The sequence below is a fragment of the Lontra canadensis genome, unplaced genomic scaffold (assembly GCF_010015895.1).
Source record: "Lontra canadensis isolate GAN:19392208 unplaced genomic scaffold, GSC_riverotter_1.0 scaffold125, whole genome shotgun sequence".
Taxonomy (NCBI): Eukaryota; Metazoa; Chordata; class Mammalia; order Carnivora; family Mustelidae; genus Lontra; species Lontra canadensis.
In genome coordinates this window covers 2,757,329-2,779,944 of record NW_022631119.1, presented here as the reverse complement: position 1 = coordinate 2,779,944, position 22,616 = coordinate 2,757,329, and the positions used below count along the sequence as shown (strand labels likewise).

Sequence of the window (22,616 nt, the reverse complement as noted above, 5' to 3'; positions counted from 1 at the left end):
GGACCCTGAGATCATGCCCTGAGCCAAAGGCAGAGGCTTATTAACCTACTGAGCCACCCAGGCGCCCACTGATGTTTGACTTATAAATGCAACTTCTAGAAATTCTTAAGAAACAGATTAAATTCTATTATAAAGATCTATATATATTACAAAGTAGTTTATGATAATTCTAAATATCTAAGATTAGGCAATAGGTTAAATAAAATATGGTGAGCTATATGTTATCACTCTATGGATCTCTGACATTGATCCATATTAAATGTTGATGAAAAATGTTTTTTGATGAATTAGACATCAGATTTAAAAAGAGATTGGAGGTTGGATACTGTCATAATGAAGAACATAGCATCTGTCATCCAAAATTCAGGTTGTTAACTTTATCTTTGGTTGTTACTGTGTAGCTTTTTACTACAATACTTAACTGACTTTATTTCCTCATCAGCAAAATGGGAAAAACAAGAGACATACCTCAAAGTATTCCTGTATGTATCAAATGAAATAAAACATAAAGCACTGTCAGTGGCATATAATAAACACCAAATTACACCAAGTAAAAGTTGCCTATTAATTAATGAACTTGTAAAGAATATTTCATGTCCCTTGTTTCATTATCTTTTAAAATTCCCTTTGTGCTTCTTTTTCTTACAGTAAAATTTGAAATTCTTAAGTCTGTGCTTCCATGTCATGTTAACTCATTTCAGTGTCCAGTCTTCAGATTTCAGTTCTTCCTCATTAATATTTGTCACAAAGACTGTCAAAAAGCAAAGGAAGACATATACTCTTGCCCTCCACAAAAGGCTGCACACATATAACTAGCTCAAAGAATGTGATCTAATAACAACTCGAGCATAATAATAAAAGGCTCAATCTTGTTCCTATGTCCAACCCAGGAGTCATTGCATACTTATTTCTGTTCCTATAAATCTGTCCTTTCAAGTATAATGTGTATAATGATGTATGTATGACACTTGGATCTCCCAGATCATTCCTATGTCCTATGAAAGAAACCACAATCTTTAAAAAATGTGAAATTCTGAATAGCAGTCTTAATTCCTATTTTTTACCCTGGTAACTGAAATTCCAAAAGTTTTGAATACTTGGATGTGTCAAATCACACGGTGACCATTGCCAGTCTCGACTTATAACTACTTGCCTAGAAATATGATAGAACTGTAACTTTGTCTCTTTTATGTGGCAAATCCATGTGCCAAATTTCCTGTTGGCAGCAACAAAATAAAAAACATATCCAGATGCAAATACCCTCAATAAAACAGCAAAATGAATTCAATAATATATTAAAAGGATCATATACCATGATCAAATGAGATTTATTCCAAGGATGCTAGCTAGGATGCTTCCATATCTACAAATTAATGACTCACACACAATGAAGGATCAACAAAAGGAAGGGTAAAAGGATAAAAAAGGATTAAAGCCACATGATCATCTCAACAGATGCAGAAAAAGACATTTGACAAAATTCAACATCAGTTTGTTAAAAATGCAACAAAGTGGATACTGGCAGAACACACTTCAACATAAATGTCATATATGACAAACACATAGCTAAGATCACACTCAGTGGTGAAAATCTGAAAGCTTTTCCTCTAAGATCAGGAACAAGAAAGGATGCCCACTCTTACCACTTTCATTCAGTATTAGAAGTTCTAGCCAGAGCAATCAGGTAAGAGAAAAACTAAAGGCATCCAAATCAGAAAGGAAGACCTCAAACTGTCACTATTTGCAGAGACATGCTACTATACATAGGAAACTCTAAAGATCACACCAAAACAAAACTCTTAGAATTAATAAATTCAGTAAAGGTGCAGAATACAAAATTAACATACATAAATCTTGCATTTTTATATTCTAATAATGACCAGAGAGAAATTTTAAAAACAATCCTATTTACAATTGCATGAAAAATAATAAAATACCTAGGAATAAATTTAACCAAAAAGGTGAAGGAACTCTACACTGAAAACTATAAGACACTGATGAAAGAAATTGAGAAAGACACAGATAAATGGAAAGGTAATCCATGCTCATGGATTGGAAGAATACTGTTTTGGTTTGCTTTGATTTGATTTGAGAGAGAAAGCACAGAGGGAGAGTGAGAGGGAGAAGCAGACTCCCTGCTGAGTGGAAAACCCGATTTGGGGGTTGATCCCAGGACCCCGAGATCATGACCTCAGCAGAAGGCAGATGCTTAACTGACTAAGCAGGTGCCCCAGAAAAATAGTTTTTAAAATATCTAGATTACAGGGATGCCTGGGTGGCTCAATGAGTTAAGCATCTGCCTTCGGCTCAGGTCATGATCCCAGGGTCCTGTGATCAAGTCCCTTGCTAAACCTCAGCAGTGCAATAGGGCACATTGACTCTTCACAAACAAAATTCAGGGAGATAGCATTTTGGACTGTTAAAAAGAAAAACACAGGCCCAGAGAGACGTCTGTTTAGTTTAGACGTTAGTTCAGGCCCACGGTCAATAAACCAAGACTTAATACCTAACCACACTGCAGTTTTAGCCCCGCAACAAGTCAACTTCAGCCAGTCAACATGGAACTTCCTCGCCAGGACTAGGACTAGGACACTTACTGATACACTCCTCCTTCACCCCTTAGGAGAGCAACCTTACATAACAGTACATTCCTTGCGTGAACTGCTTGACAAATTATCAGTTAAGAATCATTAAAGGAGGGGCTCCTGGGTGGCTCAGTGGGTTAAAGCCTCTGCCTTCGGCTCAGGTCATGATCTCAGATCCTGGGATTGAGCCCCGCATCGGTCTCTCTGCTCGGCAGGGAGCCTGCTTCCCCTTCTCTATCTGCCTGCCTCTCTGCCTACTTGTGATCTCTGTCTGTCAAATAAATAAATAAAATATTAAAAATCATTAAAGGAATTACTTCCTTTTCTTTAATTCACTCTCTGCCTTTAAAAAACTGTTTAGCTTAGCAGAGCTCCCCTCTACTTACTAGACGGAATGCTGCCAGATGCATGAATTGTTCAACGAAGACAATTAAATCGTATGGAGAGGGTGGTTGGGTTATGGACACCGGGGAGGGTATGTAAAATGGTGAAGTGTGTAAGCCTGATGATTCACAGACCTGTACCTGTACTGCAAATAATACATTATATGTTAATAAAAATAATTAATAATGGGGCACCTGGGTGGCTCAGTGGGTTAAGCCTCTGCCTTCGGCTCAGGTCATGATCTCAGGGTCCTGGAATTGAGCCCCGTGTTGGGCTCTCTGCTCAGCGGGGAGCCTGCTTCCCCCCCTCCCTCTCTGCCTGCCGCTCTGCCTACTTGTGATCTGTCAAATAAATAAACAAAATCTTTAAAAAATAATAAAAAATAAATAATAAAAAAGCCAATTAAATCTTCAAGGTTTACTTGTTTGAATTTTGTGGGGTTTTTTTTCAACGCATTTGGTGGCAGCAGTCGAGTCCAAAGAGAACTGCTGGCATTTGGGGAAAATAAGGAACGCAGGTGCGGCAGCACTGAACCCGCCTAAATTCACTGTCTTGCCATTTCCAAAGCCTGCCGGTTAAGTCCCTTCTTAGTTTGAGCTCTGCTCTTTTTGCTTTTGAGCAACCGATCTAATTGGCTTTTTTTTTTTTTTTAAAGATTTTATTTATTCATTTGACAGAGAGAGAGATCACAAGCAGGCAGGGAGGCAGGCAGAGAGAGAGGAGGAAGCAGGCCCTCCGCGGAGCAGAGAGCCCGATGCGGGGCTCGATCCCAGGACCTGGGATCATGACCTGAGCCGAAGGCAGAGGCTTTAGCCCACTGAGCCACCCAGGCGCCCCTCTAATTGGCTTTTAATCCAGGTTGAATAGGTCAGTCTAGACTGACATGAGGCTCTAACAGAGCTATTCCTTAGTCCTTGGTTCAGTCTGCAATTCCATGTCGGACTCTCTTCCCCAGTTCCAGTCCACAGTCCCCATTTACTACATTTCTCCATTTCTAATATGCTGTCTGCTAGTTTAGTCCATGCTGGAATTGCTGGTGGTACACACAACTTTCTCTTGGCCCATCCACCATGACATCTCTTGGTTACTGTTGGTATGTTAAGGTACACACTTGTTTGTCTTGTTTATGGAAATAAAGGCTTAGCTAATGGGATCTTTAAATTCCAAAGAGTTCAGCATTCTACCTTCTGGCACACTTGCTTATTCTATATCTAAGATCTATGGCCCTGGAAGCTATAAAAATCTACCAGCTTGGTTTGAGTCCTAAAGAACTGCTTGGTAACCATCCAGTTGGGAACCCCAGAATAAGGCTGGACAGAAATGGGAGTTGTACCCCATTTGCATCTAGACATGGTTTGGCAGAAATGTGGGTTAATTCCATTTGTGGTTAGGGTCCTATCAAACTTCTGCCAGCCCTCATGGGAAATAATACAATGTAGAAATACAGTGGTCATGGCAAGAAACAATCCAATCGCAGAAGATCATTTAAGTGCACTTGAAAGCAAGGCTTTCCAAATTAAACAGAACTGGCAAGCAGAAGCCTCCCAAAAGTTTAAAAATTCCAAAATAGTGTCATTTAAAGATTAGGCTGAAGAAGGCTGGAAAAAATTAAATATGGAAGAGGTACCTACAACAAAAGACTGTAAGACTTAAATTAACTTCTCCTGCTCCCCTCTAACCTCCTTTGAGCGCTCATTCTACCAATCCTCTGAATTGTTTATCCACTGTGAAGATTACATAACTAAGTAAAAGTCAGCCAAGTTAGTGGCCTTAGAGGCACCCCATTACCACCTTCAAAGGAGGGCCCCTGCCAGAGTTGACAGAAGTGAGGGATTTTCTGGTAAACTTATACACTTTCCTTTAAACACTTAAGGGGAAACTCTGGTAGATATCAGAGCCTACAGAGTTGATCCTAGAAAAACTGGCAGAAGCCAGTAAAGGGGGGAAATTCTTACCAGAATCAGTTCTTTTGAGTCTCTATCTGTAATGCCCAGTTGAAAGGAAAATAAAATTTCACATCGTCTCCTTCTTTCCAAATCCATATTGATCCTTTGTCTCCCAGGGATAGCTACTGCCCTCTTGCTTATCTGGTTGTGTGTGACTAGACTTGGCTTGAGAATTAGCTTTCATATAGACTGTTTCCCCAGATAACATAAACTTGAAAAACATTTGGGTTAGTTTCTATCTTTCTGAGAGTTACAGAATGGCCCATACTTTCAAGTGCTTCACTTGATGCCTGCCTGGGATGAGCAAGTTGCTAGTTCTTACTATTGGCTATCTTTGGGAGTAACTCTGGATTTGGGGAAGGTACTATCCTTTATACGCTCTTTGTGGACCGTCTTAGACCGAAGACAGGTTATTCAATACTGCCAGATATATTTAAAATTGGCACTATTTACCCATGAAGAAAGAAGCAAATTGAGGATAATATAGTTGGATAGGTGGATCAACCTACAATGTCAATTTAAGTTACAACCCAATTCTCTAAGGAACTGAGAGCAACTATCCTTACAAATCCTTTGGACAATAAAAGTCAGCCTTTTTTTTTTTTTTTTTTTTTTTTAGATTTTATTTGAGAGAGAGAGAGAGCATGAGCATGGGAGAGGGGGATGGGGAGGATGGAGCCTGATGCAGGGCTGGATCTCAGGACCCTGGGATCATGACCTGAGCTGAAGGCAGAGGCTTTAACCCATAGAGCCACCCTGGTGCCCCAAAAGTCAGCTTTAAAGGCAATTCAAAATTCACCTAATCCTTTACCAATTCCAAAACTTCCCTGGTTTATCTCAAAAGGCTTGTAGATTATTGGCCTTAGGAAACCAAAGGCCTTCTTGGAAGCATTTATATTCTTTCTCTGTCCCTAAAAGTTACATCTCTTACCATGTTTTTGAAATGTAAACCTGCGACTGAAAGAAAGAAAAAGGGAAAGAGGCCTTTTAAAAATACAGACTGCTAAAAGGGCTCTTGTACCCAAACTTTAGTACAACCTCTTTAAGATTAGTTCCAGGGACAAAAACAAATCTTAAAATTTTTCTCCACAAATATTAGTAACTATACAGTCTTTGCATCTGTGTGTTTGTGTCTATGTCTATATACAGTTGTAAATGTATATGGATGTATATGAGATAGTCTACCTCCAGATGGTATTACTAAAATTAATTTGTAAAAGCCCTATTCAAGTGAAGCACTTGAAAGTATGGGCCATTCTGTAACTCTCAGAAAGATAAAAACTAACCCAAATGTTTTTCAAGTTTATGTTATCTGGGGAAACAGTCTATATGAAAGCTAATTTAAGGTTGATGTTTAATTAAAATAGGCAAGTCTTTATAGAGTTAGCATTAAATATAAAACTTTTATTCTACCTGGTTTACTAGCCAAGTAAGTTCATATTACTCTTACAAACTCCATCAACAGAAAGTAACAGTTCGGGGAAGACTTCCAGGAAAGATCGTGGAGCAGGAGGATCCTAAAGTCACCTCAGCCCATGGATACAACTGGTAACAGTGCAAATAACCCAGAAAACGACCTGAATGTTGGCGGAACAAATTCCATGACTAAATGTAGAGAAGAGGCCACACTGAAGAAGGCAGGGAGTGCAGAGATACAGTGGGAAGATAAATCCTGCAGGACGGACGCAGGAAGGAGGGAGCTGCAGATGCGGAGAAGGGCAAGAAACATACTGTCACACTGGGGGGCCTGCACAGGGAAGAGGAATCCCCACAACATTTGGCTTTGAAAGTCAGGGGGCCAACTATCGTGAGTTCTCACATCCAGAAGAACTTAAAGCCTAGAACTTCAAAAATCAGCAGGCTCAGCTCTGGGAAAGGCCAGAGGGTGATACAAAGCAGAGTCCCTGCCCCTAAAGAGTCAGTTTCACAGACAGGCCCACTGTGGTGCAGCCTAGAAGCAGCAGTTTGAAAAGCCTGGGCAGTACGTGAGGGAGAGCAAGTTACTAATCTCAGGGGTCACTGGGGGACTTTTCCAGGAACAAAGGAGCCGGCAGATACCATTTCCCTCCCCCGGCCCCAGCATTGTGGGAACCCAGGCAGTGCAGGTTCACTACCTAATTTGCTTACACTATGTCCTGCCCGCTCCAGCCAGGTCTCTCTCAGTCCCTGAACTGTGGGTCCCCTCCCCAAGAGACTGACACAAACCTTGCCAATACTGCATCTTCTCACCTCTTGTGGAGGATGTGGGCACCTTGGTACAACTGCACCCCTGACCTGAGTGACCTTGCAGGGTACTCCAGCTTCCCTGGTCTCTAGAGTGGCTGCAAGTACCCCCTGGAAGAGGACCAGCACCACTTTGTTTAAAAATGCATGCTTCACCCACTACTTTCAAGAGAAAGCAACATAGCTGACTTTCATAACACACAAAACAGACATAGAGAGTTGGGCAAAATGAGCACACGGAGGAGTATGTCCCAAATGAAAGAACCAAAAAAAAAAGTATAGTGGGGCGCCTGGGTGGCTCAGTGGGTTAAAGCCTCTACCTTTAGCTCAGGTCATGATCTCAGGGTCCTAGGATCAAGCCTTGCTCCCTGCTCAGCAAGGAGCCTGCTTCCCCCTCTCTCTCTGCCTGCCTCTCTGCCTACTTGTGATCTCTGTCAAATAAATAAAATCTTTTTTAAAAAGTACACCAATAAACCTAAGCAAAATGGAGATATTTAGAAAATTTAAAGTAAGGATCATAAAGACTCACTGCACTTGAGAAGAATCCAGGACTTCAACAAGACTTAATACAGAAATAAAAAAGAAACAATCAGGGTGCCTGGGTGGCTCAGTTGGTTAAGCGACTGCCTTTAGCTCAGGTCATGATCCCGGAGTCCTGGGATTGAGTCCCACATCAGGCTCCCAGCTCCATGGGGAGTCTGCTTCTCCTTCTGACCTCCCCTCTCATTCTCTCTCACTCTGTCTCTCTCTCTCAAATAAATAAATAAAATCTTTAAAGAAAAAAAAAATCAGAGATGAAAAACACAGTAACTGAAATTAAAAATACATTTGATGGAATAAATAGTAGGCTACAGGAAGAAGAGAGATGAATTAATGACCTGGAAGATAGGGTAATGGAAAGAAATCAAGCTAAGCAAGTGAGAGAAAAATCAGTGCAATGAGAATAGATAAGGGAGCTCAGCAACTCCACGAAGTGTAATAACATTCACATTATAGGAATCCCAGAAGAAGAGAAAAGGGAGCAGAAAAATTCCTTATTCTCAGTAAGGAAACAGATATCCAGATCTAGGAGGCACAGAGATTCCCCCAACAAAATCACCACAAGGAGATTCACACCAAGACACAAAATATTTAAAATGGCAAAAAGTAGTGATAAGAAAAAAAAAAAAATTAAAAGCAGCAAGAGAAAAGATGACAATTACATACAAGGGAAACCCTATAAGGCTATCAGTGGGTTTCTCAGCAGAAATATTCTAGGCTAGAAGGGACTGGCATGATAATATTCAAAGTGCAGAGAGGGAAAAAACCGGCAGCCAAGAATACTCTACCTAGCAAGGCTATCATTCAGAATGGAAGCGAGATAGTTTCTCAGAAAAACAAAAACTAAAGGAGTTCATGACCACTAAACCAGCTCTACAAGAAATATTAAAGGGACTCTTTGAGTGGAAAAGAAGACCATAAGTAAGAGTATGAAAAGCATGAAACACAAAAGCTGTAAAAGTATATCTATAAAAAATCAGTCAATGGATTTATAAAATAAAAGAATGTAAAATATTACATCATATACCTAAAATGTCGGGATAGGAAGGAGAGGAGTAAATAGTTTCAAACTTAAGTGATCATCAACTTTAGAGAGACTTCTTTTTGCAGAAGATGTTATGTACAAACCAAATGATAACAACAAATCAAAAACTAGTAATAGATAGGCAAAGAATAAAGAGAAAGGAACCTAAGTATATCATTAAAGAAAGCCAGCAAACCATGAAAGAGGGCAAGAGAAGGATCAGAGAAAACCTACAGAAATAACCACAAAACAAGTAACAAAATAGCAACAAATACATATCTATCAGTAATTACTTTGAATGTAAATGGAGTAAATGCTCCAATCAAAAGACATAGGGTAATGGAATTAAAAAAAAAAGGCCCATTTATATGCCTACAAGACTCATTTTATTTTTTTTATTTTTTATTTTTTATAAAGATTTTATTTATTTATCTGAGAGATCACAAGTAGGCAGAGAAGCTGGCAGGCAGAGAGAGAAGGGTAAGCAGGCTCCCTGCTGAGCAGAGAGCCCGATGCGGGGCTCAATCCCAGGACCCTGAGATCATGACCTGAACTGAAGACAAAGGCTTAACCCACTGAGCTACCCAGGCACCCCAAGACTCATTTCAGACCGAAAGTCACCTGCAGATTGAAAGTGAGGGTATGGAGAAATATTTATCATGTAAATGGATGTCAACAGAAAGCCAAGGTACAAATACTTATCGACAAAACAGACTTTAAAATAAAGACTGCAACAAGAGACAAAGAAGGACCTATATAATAATAAAGGGAACCATTCAGCAAAAGGATATAATAACTATAAATATGCATCCAACATGTTAGCATCCAAATACATAAAACAGCTAAAAACAAACATAAAGGAACTGATAGTAATACAGTAATAGTAGGGAACTTTAACACCCCAGTTACGTCAATGGACAGATCATCCAAAGAGAAAATCAAAAAGGAAACACAGCTTTGAATGATGCCCTGGAGAGTGGATGGTTTTAACAGAAATATTCAGAACATTCCATCCTGAAACACAAGAATACACATTCTTTTCAAGTGCTCATGGAACAATCTCTGGAACAGATCACATATTAGGACACAAAACATGTTTCAACAATTTCACAAAAACTGAAGTCATACCATGCATCTTTTCTGACCACAAAACTATGAAACTGGAAATCAACCACAAGAAAAAAATCAGGAAAGAGCACAAATACACAGAGGCTAAATAACATGCTACTGAACAATGAAAGGGTCAAGCAAAAAACCAAAGAAGAAATCAAAATTATATAGGAACAAATGAAAATAAAAATACAATGATCCAAAATTTGGGGGATTCAGGAAATGCAGTTTTAAGAGGGAAGTTTAAAGCAATACAAGCCTACCTTGAGAAATAAGAAAAATCCCAAATAATAACCTAACCTTACATCGAAAGGAGCTAGGAAAAGAACAAACAAAATCCGAAACCCACAGAGGAAAGAATAATGAAGAAATGAAGATTAGGGCAGAAATCAGTTATCTAGAAACTAAAATCAGAAACAAAACCAAAAGACAGATTAGTGAAACCAGGAGCTGTTTCTTTGAAAAGATCAATAAAATTGATAAGTCTCTAGGAAGAATCATCCAAAAAAAGGGACTCAAAAAAAAAAAAAAGAAAGAAAGAAAGAAAGAAAAAACAAACACAAATAAAAGTAGAGAAATAACAACCCATGGCACAGAAATACAAACAATTGTAACAGAATATTATGAAAAGTTATATGCCAACGAATTGGATAACCTACAAGAAATGGATAAATTCCTAGAAATATATAACCTACCAAAACTGAAGCAGGAAGAAATAGAAAATCTGAACAAAACAATAACTAGCAATGAAATTGGATCAGGAATGAAAAAAACCTCCCAACAAACAGAAGTCCAGGACCAGATGGCTTCATAGGCAAATTCGACCAAACATTTAGGGAAGAGTTAATACACTTCTCAAACTATTTCAAAACATGGACAAGGAAGGAAAACATCCAAATTCTTTCTATGAGGCCAGCATTACCCTGATACCAAAACCAGACACCACAAAAAGAGGACTATAGGCCAATTATCTCTGATGAACGTACATGCAAAAATCATCAACAAAATATTAACAAACCAACTCCAACAATACATTACAGATAATTCACCATGATGAAGGGGGATTTAGTCCTGGGCTGCAAAGGTGGTTCCATATTTGCAAATCAATCAGTGTGGTATATCACATCAATAAGAGAAAGAATAAAAATCATATGATCATTTCAACAGATGCTAAAAAAAACACCTGACAAAGTACAATATCCATTCGTGATAACCTTCCACAAACTAGGTTTAGGAAAAATACTTCAACATAATAAAGGCCATGAAAAACCCATAGCTAACATCACACTCAGTAGGAAAAAACTGAAAGCTTTTCTAAGATCAGAAACAAGATAAGGATGTCCACTCTCACCACTTTTATTCAATATAGTACAGAAGGCTTAGCCATAGCAATCAGACAAAGGAATAAAAAGCATCCAAATCAGTAAGGAAAAGAGTATAACTTTCACTATTTGCAGATGACATGATACTATATATAGATAACCCTAAAGACTCCACCAAAAAAACTACCAGAACTGAATACAAAATCAATGGACAGAAATCTGCTACTCTTCTCTACACTCAGGAGAAAGAAATTTTAAAAATAATCCTATTTACAACTGCAATGAAAAGAAGAAAAATACTAGTAATAAACTTAAGTATAGAGGTAAAATACTTGTACTCTGAAAAGTAGAAAACAATGATACAAGAAACTGAAGATGACACAAAGAAATGTAAAGGCATTCCTTGCTCATGATGGAAAAACAATTACTGTTAAAATGTCTATACTACCCAAAGGAATTTACAGATTTAATGCAATCCCTATCCAAAATACCAACAGCATTTTTCACAGAACTAGAACAAACAATCCTAAAATTTGAATGGAAGCACAAAAGACCCTAAATAGCCAAAGTAATCTTGAAAAAGAACAACAGACTGGAAGTATCACAATTCCAGACTTCAAGTTATATTATAAAGCTATAGTATTCAAAACAGTATGGTCTTGCTTAAAAACAGACAATGATCAGTGAAACATAATAGAAAGTCAGAAATAAACCCATAACTATATGATCACTTAATCTTCGACAAGAGAAAAGAGACTATCCAATGAGACAAAGATAGTCTTTTCAACAAATGGTGTTGGGAAAACTGGACAGCAACATGCGAATGAAAGAAACGAGGCCACTTCTTACACCATACAAAAAATAAACTCAAAATGGATTAAAGACCTAAATGTGAAACCTGAAACCATAAAAATCCTAGAAAAGAGTATAAGCGGTAATTTCTCTGACGTGTGCTGTAGCAACATTTTTCTAGGATCGAATGCCGCTCCTGAGGCATAAACGCCATCATAATAGAAATATGTCTCTTGAGGCATAAACTCCATCAAAATAAAAAGCTTCTGCACAGCAAAAGAAATAATCAACAAAAGTAAAAGACAATTGAATGGGAGAAGATATTTGCAAATGACATATGTATAAAAGGTTAGTATCCCAAATATATAAAGAACTTATACAGCTCAATACCCAAAAAATAAATAATCCAATTAAAAAACGGCAGAAGACATGAACAGACATTTCTTCAAAGACTTACAGATGGCCTACAGACACATGAAAGGATGCTCAACATCACTGACCATCAGGGAAATGTAAATCCAATAAATTATAATGGGATATCAACTCATACTGGGCAGAATAGCTAAAATCAAAAACACAGTAAGTGTTGGTGAGGATGTGGAGAAAAAGGAATCCTTCCTCTTGCGCTGGGAGTGCAGACTGGTGCAGCCACTGTGGAAAACCATATGGAGGTTCCTCAAAAGATTAAAACTAGTGATCAGGGGCACCTGAGTAGCTCAGTAGGTTAAACCTCTGCCTTCGGCTCAAGTCATGATCTCAGGGTCCTGGGATGGCGTCTAGCATCAGGCTCTCTGCTCAGCAGGGAGCCTGCTTCCCCCGCCCCTCCTCTGCCTGCCTCTCTGTCTACTTGTGATCTCTGTCTGTCAAATAAAAACACGAATTCAAAGGGATCCATGCACCCCGATGGTTACTCCAACAGTATTTATAATAGCCAAATTATGGAAACATTCATCAGCAGATGAATGGATAAAGAAATAAGAGAAAGACAATTTCACTCATATGTGGAATTTAAGAAACAAATGAGCAAAGGAATTAAAAAAAAAAGATTAAGAGACAAACCAAGAAACAAACTCCTTACTACAGAGAACTGATGGTTACCAGAGGGGACGTGGGAGGGAGGGGATGGGTGAAATAGGTGATGGGCATTAAAGAGTACCACTTGCCAGGATGAGCACTGAGCAATGTACAAAACTGCTGAATCACTATACTGTATACCTGAAATTAATATGTCACTTTATAGTTAACTATGTTACTATTACCGGAAGTAAAATACAAAACAATAAAAAACAATAATAGCTCGAGACAGTGGCTTTGTCTAATGTTTAATAAAGTTTTTGTAGGTAATCTAAACATAATAGTTAAAAACAATTAAACATGTGAATTAAACATGGAAGCAAGATAAACTTCGTAAATGCAGCTTTTTTTTTTTTTTTTTAGATTTTATTTATTTATTTGACACAGAGAGAGAGAGAGTGAGTGAGAGAGAGACCACAAGCAGGGGGAGTGGGAGAGAGAGAAGCAGGCCTGCAGCCGAGCAGGGAGCCCGACATGGGGCTCGATCCCACGCCCCCGGGACCACAACCGGAGCTCAAGGCAGACACGAAACCGACCGAGCCACCCAGGCGCCCCATAAATGCAGTTTTCAATAATATTAATGTCTAGTTAGTTTTTAAGTCTTTATGGTAACCTAAAAATTAAAGTTTTGCTTAGTTAGGTTAAATGAGTGAAGTTTAATTCACTAAATATCTAGATCATTTCTAAATAAGATAAAATACTGAAATATTAATCACTTAACAGATTTAGCTACTTTTGGCTTCTTATTACGGGGAAACTAAAAGATCTATGGATGTGTTAATGCTACACTGGAAAATTTTAAAAGGCGTATGCCTCGAGAATTTATGTAATACGTTCATAAATTTGCAAATCTAAAGATTGCTGGTATACCAGACAGTTCATATTTGCTTACTACTTAATTTTCACTAGAAATTAAGGTTTCTAAGAGTTAAGAATGCTAATAAATGTAATTAAGACTACTAGAAAGAATAAGGGCAACAACTCTGCATGCAAAGAAAGTAAGACGTGTGTTTTTGCTAAGAAAAAGCATGAGTAATGGAAATACATTTTTGTTAAGGAAAAGAAGTTGTCCTAAAGTGAGGCTGGTTATTTAAAGAAGGAAAACATAAGGCAAAATCTAAAAAACAAAGTGCTGTAAAAAACAAAGTGATAGATTTGTTGGGAAAGAATCCTTGGAAAGAAATTTTATAATGTGCTCAAGCTGGCTTTCGTCAAAGATAGCAGCAATGCATCATAAAGATTGTGACACATGTGGATAAAAATCAATTCTGCTTTTGCAAAAATGGCCCCTCATTGCCATACTTTTTCCATCCTGAGGTACCTGAAACACAGCAACAGTTTCCCCCAAATCAAAGAACTCAAGATGGATACACAATGGCTATAAATTAAAAGAGCACTCAGTGGTATGGGAAACCCACAACAGCTGCTTAGTTTTTCCCCAATCCTTGGCAAACCCTGTATTTTGTCTTTTGCTTTCCTTTACCTCCCACAGGGCACTTAGGATGACTCATTATTAATAAGACACTGGCGGGGACACATCTGTAAAACTGCAAAAACAGTCTGTCAATGCCTGATCCGTCAGGTCCATAATCCTGAAAAACGATTTTTGTCCCCAGAGGCCTCAGATGCCCTCCCTCTGGACCCTTTCAACACCTGCAAGTAACTGTCATTCTGCTGCCAGTCAGTACGGATTGTTATTGTACGTGTGTTTTCCCTTAAAGCCTTCACACGTCACAAGGTCTCAAAGTGGCAAAGAAAAATATTATTAACAAGTGTGTTTCCCATTTGGGGTATATACAATCCACGATCTGCAGTGATCGAGACACCCACTTCATTGGACAAATCATACAAGCCTTAACAAAGACCTTATAAACTTTTTTTTTTTTAAGATTTTATTTATTTGACAGAGAGAGATCACAAGTGGGCAGAGAGGCAAGCAGAGAGAGAGAGAGGAGGAAGCAGGCTCCCTGCAGAGCAGAGAGCCCGATGTGGGACTCAATCCCAGGACCCTGAGATCACGACCCGAGCTGAAGGCAGAGGCTTAACCCACTGAGCCACCCAGGCACCCCAGACCTTATAAACTTCTTGAAATCCTATCAGTATACAACCTTCTGCTGATCCTTTATTGTCTCATGCTAGTATGACCAGCTATTCTAATGTCTCTAATGTCTTAGGCTCACACTTATCATCTATAGGTAAAGAAGCCTTCCTGGATCCCAGTTCAAAGGGTGTGGTTTGTCAGTACAGAGCCTGGTAATTGGGTATTCTCCAACAATCACCAGAAAAAGACAGCCCTGAGACAGTTGTAAAGAGGGCGTTACTTACCAAGTGCTCCTAACCACTAACACTGCTGCAAAACTAGAAGGTACTGAGCCTTGGGTATACATCACACAACTAAAGAAGGTTCCACATGACACTTGATGGCATACAGATGCTGGAGATTTATAAATCAAATTGACAAGGAAGAGAAGTAGCTGAGATCAAGGTAGACTGCTTTCACCCAAGACTACAGATCAATACTTCATACTTTACATATGAAACCCTTTCTCCTTCTGTTCCTTTTCTTTTCTTTGGCTTTGGCCTAGAAAGAGAACACCCTCATCTTTATCTCCAGGCCATTACTGGGGGCAGAAGGGGTAACCTTTGGAATTTAGACCCTTTTATTTCAGGTGAGGAGAAAATCTAACTGTGCCCCTAACTTTTCATAAGTAAAATAAGACATCTGAATTTCCATCATCAAGTTATAAAGGATCTACAAGGAGGCACTCATGATTCAAGATTCACTTGTTTTGGCAGGTTCCTATCCTTAGTGGTTAGGGATTGATATAAATGAAGCTAACTTCTTAGTTCTTGAAATTTTTGCACAATCTGCTGCTAAAGCAGTAACTGTCCAAAAAAAACCTTTAGACTCTCAAGAAAAAAGTTCTTTTTTTTTTTTTTTTTTTTTTGAGGGGAGGCAGGCAGCAAAGCAAGGTTTATTGAGGGATAGCAAAGTGATAGTAAAAAGCTCCCAAAAAGGAAGGGGACCTGAGAGGGCTGGCCTAGACAAAGTTGTTCTCGATAACGGCATAACTCAATTATCTTTTAGCTGAGCAAGGAGGTATCTGTGCTGTGTACAACACCACCTGCTACACGTGGATTAACACTCCTGGGGAGGTAGAAATCAATTACATAAGATCACCAAAAAAGCCACTTAAAAAGATGATGCCTTCCACAGGAGTTTATTTTTTTGTTTTTTTTAAATATTTTATTTATTCATTTGACAGACAGAGATCACAAGTAGGCAGAGAGGCAGGCAGAGAGAGGAGGAAGCAGGCTCCCCGTGGAGCAGAGAGCCCGATGCGGGGCTCGATCCCAGGACTGTGGGATCATAACCTGAGCCCAAGGCAGAGGCTTTAACCCACTGCGCCACCTAGGCGCCCCTCCACAGGAGTTTATCTTTGACTTTTTTTTTTTTTAAGATTTTATTTATTTATTTGTCAGAGAGAGAGAATGAGAGTGAGCACAGGCAGACAGAGTGGCAGGCAGAGTCAGAGGGAGAAGCAGGCTCCCTGCCGAGCAAGGAGCCCGATGTGGGACTCGATCCCAGGACGCTGGGATCATGACCTGAGCCGAAAGCAGCTGCTTAACCAGCTGAACCACTCAGGCGTCCCTATCTTTGACTTATTTGAGTTTGATTTGTCTGGGTCTTGGGGATCATGGCTTCAAAGTGCACCCCTAACATTGAGAATTATCCCACTTACAGTCATCATAATAATCTCCTTGATGCTTTATATTCTCTCAAAAGCATTAGGTGCACGTTTGCAGCCACTAACCACTAACCAAATGAATATCACAAAGGAAAAAAGAGGATGACTGACTTAAAAACTGTGAACCTACAGTTGTAACCTATGAATATCAGAGATAAAGCCAAAAGTCAGGACCTGTGAATGCGGCACAAAGAATCACCAAAAGCGGCAAGAACTAACAAGTGGTAGCGAATTGTGCTAACGTGTTAAATTCTGATCTCTCAGTTAAGCTGATCAAAGGAGGGGAATTGTTAAAAAGAAAGCCACAGACCCAAAATAGCATCACATAGGTTAGGCCCTAAGTCAGTAAAGTGAGACTTAATACCTAACCTAACTGCAATTTCAACCCCCAAGAAATGTAACCTTTAACCAGTCAACATGGAATTTTCTGGTCAAAACTATGAAATTTACTGATGGACCCCGTCAGCTCTCTTGAGGAGGTTAACCCTGCTTAAACAATGCATTCCTTGCTAATAAATTTTTTTTTAATGCCCTCTCTGCCTTTTAAAACCTTCCTTTTGTTCAGCTCAGTGGAGCTCCCTACTATTTGTTAAATGGGATGCTGCCTGATTCATGAAATCAGTAAAGCCAATTAGGTCTTCAAATTTACTTGAATTCTGGTTCAGTTTTCCTGAATTTTATTAAAAAGGCTAACAAAAACGTGTGTAAATGAGGCAAAAATGTGTTTCGTACAGAGTATGTGCTTATACATGCCTTCATTCCTTTATTATTCAATGAGTGATATTTTAGATATATTTTTACAAGATTGCTTACAAATGCAATCTTAGTAAAACTGATTCATATACAATATTAGCCATTTGGAGTATTCTTCTTCCTATGTAAATATATTGTATAATATTAACATCATTTTCCTTTTTAAGACTACATAGTTTTTCTTACCTATATGGTATTATATCACATTTATGGAATGTGATTAACTTAGTTTTTAACTTTCATATATGTTTCATGTAACCCCAAGAAATTAAGGATACTCTGCAAATAAAACAAACCAAAAAAAAAAGTGTTAGGCATTATATTGAATTATTTTGAATAGAATTTCAAGAGATTTATGGTCCCCGTGAGAACAAAAATAGAATCAATTTGCCTTAGGTTAAGAAGTACTTTGTTTTTTGGTTTTTTTCCCCCAATTTATTTTTGAGAGAAAGTGAGCGAACAGGAGCTGGGGGAGAGTGGAGAGGGAGAAGCAGACTTCCCACTGAGGAGGGAGTTCCATGCTCCCTGGGATCATGACCTGAGCTAAAGGCATTCCCTTAACGGACTGAGCCACCCAGGTGTCCCTAGGTTAAATTCGACTGTAGGACATCAGCAAATGTGATTTTCAAAGATTCTTTTAAATGCTCATCAAGGGTGCCGGAGTGGCTCAGTCGTTAAGCATCTGCCTTCAGCTCAGGTCATGATCCCAGGGTCCTGGGATCAGGCCCCACATTGGGCTCCCTACCTGGTGGGAAGCCTGCTTCTCCCTTTCCCACTCCCCATGCTTGTATTCCTGCTCTCGTTCTCTCTCTCTCTCTGTCAAATAAATAAAACCTTTAAAAATAAATAAATGCTCATCAAAATTAATTTTATATTTTCACTGTTCTTGATTTATAGAAAATTTACAGTGAATACTTAGAATCTTCACATAACAACAGTTTTGTTTCTTGAGTACTTGTTAAGTGCAAGACTGTTATTAAGTGCTCTAGGGCTGTGCCCAGATCAATGTATCCAATCTTTACAAAAACAGGCATTAATATGATTATTATCTACATTTTACAACATAAAATTATAAAACATAAAGAATAATAACTACTGACCTCCTTGAAATGTGGCTAGAGTGAACAAGGAACTGAATTTTCCATTTTAATTTTTAATTCAAATACAAAAGCAGTATAAAATGTTTTTCAATTAAACACAACTTTATTTTTTTGTTTTGTTTTGATAAAACTTGTTTTGATAAAACTGGGCTCCATAGCTCAGGGGTTAGAGCACTGGTCTTGTTTTGATAAAACTACACTTTACCATAACCACTGAAAATTTAGCATTCAAACTGAGAAGTGCTATAACAGTAAAATATGTATCAGACCTTGAAAACTTAGTATGAAGATAGGAATTTAAAATATTTCCACTTACTTATATTATTACATGTTGAAATGATATTTTAGATATATTGGTTAAAATAAGTTATATTATCCAACTTAATTTCAACTGTTTCTTTTAACTTTCTCAAATGTGTGCAGAAGAAAATGTTTAAATTACACAAGTGGCCTGCATTGTATTTCCATCAGAAGATGCTGCCTCTCGCAGTCTATACCACTTTGCGGTCTGAAAGAGAGTCATACTGCCAAATCTCAAGACATAATCATCACCATTCTTATCTCATGGACTCTCAGGAAAAACTCCCTGCCCTTCTTCACACGAACCACTCTTCACAAAACTCCAATCATATTCCTACTCCTAAAATGTCTTCCTGACTTTGAAAATCAAGTCTATGAATAAAATCTAAGGTTATCTGGTGTTTTATTCTACCTAACCACCAGTCTCTTCCTTGACAACACACATTCTAAAATAACTCCTTAGTTTATCCTTGAAGAGTTCAACTAGTTCTATTTCTGTACCATCCTTTGGAAAGAAAAGAGCACATGGGGAAATTGAGTAAACCAACAGCAATGTGAATATTAACTGAGAAGGAAAAAAGCATTTGCAAAGGCACTAGAAGAGAAGGGGACTCATCTCTATGGTCCTGTTATTAATTGGGAAGGAGCAACCTAGGGACCAGGTAAATGGACAGCTCACAATTAGGTCTTCACATTTAGAACGATAGCAAATATTTAACGTTCTGTAAAATAAATATACATGACAGAAAAATAAACATGAACTGACCTTGAACCGGCTTTTAAGTGGCAGCGCTCTCCTCCACTTCAGGGGGCTTCTCTTGCAGAACTACAGGACCAAGAAGAAACTCTTGAGACCCTGGACAGGCTACGTAAGAACACACTGTCCACCATCAGACATAATCCATTACCCATCATACGCCCAGGTGGAAGTAAGAGGTAACTAGGATACTGCTTTTACCAATATCAGAAAAACAGGTCAACATCACCTGTAACCAGTGCTGGAATCTAAGTTCACAGCAGTTTCTAGGGGGCACACGTGTGGTTCTGAAACATGTAAATGCCCTCCGGTGTGTCAAAAGAGGTTTGCTCAGGAAGAAATCCTTTACCCTGTGCCCCTCCCCTCATGTCTTCCAGAAGTCTGTCTTGAAGTCAAGCGCAAGGCTAAATTCTCATCCCATGACTTCAGATGTACTGTCCTGCTTGGAACTTTCATTCTAGGCATGAAATCAATGACTTCCCCTGATACCTAGTTCTCTACAGCTAGATCAAACTGGCCCTAGGGTGTAAGAACAGAGGAGAATCCAGGGAAACACGTTCCAAGGAACCATGGAACTTAAGAGTGGATCCTGGGTGGGCAACACTCACTTCACCAATGTCTCCTCTGTGTTGAGCACCAGGCTGGGTACTGAGGACAAGGTAATATATGTATGTTAAAAAAAAAAAAACTATTTTACACACTCTTACAAGCTCATCAAACAACAACGACAACAACAAAACTTCAAACTCCTACAGGTTTACTGGGGAAAACAAAAACCCACACCCACTTCGTTCAAACTGAGTACAACCGAGCTGTCACAGATCACTCGGTCCCAGTATCAGACACCCACATCACCGGAGACTATGTACTGATAGTCCCACTAGCCCAATCGTATACCAGTCCGGGCACTTCAGGGCCCGTCACACACTCTCACTCACACGCGTGCGCGCGCGTGCACTAACGCCCCACAATGAACTCGTCACAGACAATAACACCGTAAACCAACGTCCTCCCGGGTTCACGCCCGGGACGAGGCCCCTGGCTCCACCCGCCCCGCCCCCTGGCTCCACCCGCCCCACCCCCCGCGCCCACGGAGCTTAGGTCCTCCACACCGAGAGCCGCTCCCGCAACGCAACCTGGGTCAGCTCAACTCACCAGGCATACTCCAATAACCACGACGATACCGGAAGGGGAACCAAAAGTCGAAGTTCATTCGTGTCCCTGGGGCCTGTGGGAAACGTAGTCCAACACTGAAAATGTCCCGGTTTTCGAGCGCAGCCGGGAGGGCAACGGTCGCAAAGTCCGCGCTACCCCCGGGAGAGTCCTGGGAGTTACAGGGTGCGCGGGTCGCTCCTCCTGGGCGGAGGACGGTTGCCACGGGCGGCCCCTCAGACGCCGAAGAGCCGGCTGATTCTTTGAGAGCGAGGTGGGGTCCAGGGTTGAACCAGAGCCCCAGCCGAGGAAGTAACTGGAAACCTGGTTGGGGAAATAAGGAAAAGGGAAGCGGAAGCCAGCGGAGGCGGGGCGAAGAGGATGATGGAAGAAACCTGCGTCCGGGAGGACCAGGAGAGAAGCGGACTCCCCAATCCCGGAGCGTTGAGGAGAAAGGAAAGAATCCGAAACCTGGCGTAGGAGAACCAGGAAGGAATTGGGAATCCGTGCTGAGCGCGATCGGGCCAAGAAAGGCTGAATGGGTACCGCAGTTTGGGCGGAAATGGCTGAGACGAGAACGGGGAGCCTGTGGAGGTTTCTCTTCCCTCAGGCCTACATGTTGCGGTACCGCAGGTCCGGGGTCGTGAATTAGAGGGTGCCGAGTTTTGTTGTCGGTTTTGCCCCTTGAGAAAGCCCTAGCACCCAGAATGGCATCTGGCACACAGCAGAGGCTACGTATGTGTATTCCTGCCCTGGTGCGGGTTTTATACCATCACTGCCAGGAAGTTCTCTGGTGTCCTTTTCCAGTCAGTCTCACAACAGAAACAGCCATAGTTATGAGATACGACGCCGTAATTTAGTTTTGTCAGTTCTGCAATTACATATGTCTCCTTTTGCACATCCCAGTTTTGTAAGGTTTATTAATGTTGTGTGGTTCATTCTTTTTATTTATGGATAGCATTCAGTTGTGTGAATATGCCACAGTTTGTTTATTCGTTTTTCTCTTGGTGAACACTTGTTGTATTTCCAGGTTTTATATATTATGAATAAAGCTGGCACGTTTCCATTTCTCCTGGGTAAATACCTAGAAAAAAAAAATGCTGGGTAATAGGTCAGTTTATATTTAACCTTTTTGAGATTTTATTTATTTATTTATTTGACAGAGAGAGAGGTCACAAGCAGGCAGAGAGAGTGGGGGAAGCAGGCTGCCCGCGGAGCAGAGTGCCCCGAGAGGGGCTGGATGGCGGGGCTGGAACCCAGGACTCTGGGATCACGACCGGACCCAAGGCAGAGGCCTTAACCCACTAAGCCACCCAGGTGCCCCTATATTTAGCTTTCTAAGAAGTTGATAAACCTTGCAGAATAACTGTTAGTGATGTGTGTTTGAAGCTCATTGTGTCTATGCAGTAAGTGGTTTCAAAAATTTGGTATTCTTGTATGGAATTATGAGATGGGCTTAGTGGAGTTATGTAAGGTCCGTGGGATTGTGGTTTTGTGAAGTGGATGAGATAGGAAACTGAAGGTGTCTGTACAAACTCTTATTTATCATGATTTTGTATATTCCATGGTGACTGTGAAATGAGATAACTGTGTACATGGTATTAATGAATAATTGAGGAGCACTGTGTCTAGTCAGGTATGTGTCATCTTGATTCTGCTTGCGGAATTATGACTGTTTCTAATCAAGTAAAATAGCAGTATAGAGCTATCCAAATGAAATGAAAACAAGATATTGAAGAAATATCTGCAGTCCCATACTCACTGCAACATTCTTCACAATAGCCAAGACACGGAAACAATCTAAG

At 39.8% G+C, this 22,616-nt stretch overlaps 1 protein-coding gene across 1 annotated transcript in view; it reads right to left on the bottom strand.

Moving 5' to 3' along the window:
* The window catches only part of ZNF529 (zinc finger protein 529), a 97,327-nt gene extending 76,398 nt beyond the window's left edge, over positions 1–20,929 (bottom strand). The window contains exons 1-2 of the mRNA XM_032842121.1: positions 20,815–20,929; positions 19,669–19,728 (exon numbers count right to left, since the gene is read on the bottom strand). The gene's annotated coding sequence lies outside the window, so the exon portion shown is untranslated. The remainder of the gene's footprint in view (positions 1–19,668; positions 19,729–20,814) is intronic.
* Positions 20,930–22,616: the final 1,687 nt, after the last annotated feature.